This window comes from Penaeus monodon, chromosome 15, assembly GCF_015228065.2.
Source record: "Penaeus monodon isolate SGIC_2016 chromosome 15, NSTDA_Pmon_1, whole genome shotgun sequence".
Lineage (NCBI taxonomy): Eukaryota > Metazoa > Arthropoda > Malacostraca > Decapoda > Penaeidae > Penaeus > Penaeus monodon.
In genome coordinates, this window is record NC_051400.1 from 10,786,568 (window position 1) to 10,787,629 (window position 1,062).

General features: G+C 37.6%; 1 protein-coding gene across 1 annotated transcript in view; it reads left to right on the forward strand.

Moving 5' to 3' along the window:
• LOC119581741 (acidic leucine-rich nuclear phosphoprotein 32 family member A-like) overlaps positions 1–1,062 on the forward strand; it is a gene marked incomplete in the record, with an annotated part of 13,054 nt that overhangs the window by 9,427 nt on the left and 2,565 nt on the right.

Consider the following 1,062-nt stretch of genomic DNA (forward strand, 5'->3'; position numbering starts at 1 on the left):
AGGTAAAGTTTCATTGTTCCTTTTATTTCTTTACTGATAAGTGAGCATCACAAGGTTCTTTAGTCTGATGCCTGTGTCTCGCACTTCTTTTCAAATAGTCTTCTTCCTGCCCAGTCTTTCCCGGTGCTTTACAGCCTGTCCTTGTTTAAACTGGTAATTGATAATAAGTTTGTTGATTCTCTCCATTGGAAATCACTCCTTAATGGAATAAAGGCACTTAGGTATATCTCTATCTGTGAAAAATGTCTTCGCTACATATTTACTTTTTAAACTTTTTAACTGTGGATGGCCTATTTTGATATCAAGGAGCAATTCAACTTCAGTTTTACAATGAGGAAATATAGCTGACAGAAGTTGACTTTTTTTTGTCTTAATTTTGGTAATGAAAGAAAGACAAGGTGGGCAAACAACCAACACAGTTTGTTAAAAGCATCAAATTGGCCAGTCCAGCTCTGCAAACAGCCAGTGCATAATAAGAAGTGTCCACTGGGCCAGCCAGCTGTTTAGGAATTGTGAATGGATTCATTATGGGAGCAGGTATTATGGCTTTCTCAGGAACTATCATATTCTTTTGAAGATTTCTTTAGTCATTAGCAAAATAAGGCTGTAAAGTAGCTGGCTGTGGCTACACTGTGGCTTTGGGTGTGTTGCAGAGAATGAGTGAGCGAAATGGCTTTTTCTCTGTCTGAACTCTATGGTGGGCTAGATTGCAAAAGTTCCTGCTTACTGACTGAAGTTTTGACTCATTCCCAGACAAGGTGTGATGTCACTGGATTCATCTGAGCTCTCTGAGCTAGAGTGATAGCTCTTAAGATTTTCTCATTTTGCTGTTGTAAAGGTGGCAAGAATATAAATATGTAACTATTGTTCATGATTATGAAAAACAAATGTGTTTTTAACATAGCTCATCAATTGATGCCAGAGTCCACAAGCACCCATACATTTTATTGTTTGTTTCCTCACTTTGTTTTTGACCTTGTTCATAAAATAGAACAGAGTCACAGAGGTGTTAGAAATGGCATATACATTTTTAAGCACAAGACTGCATGTAACCCACTCCTA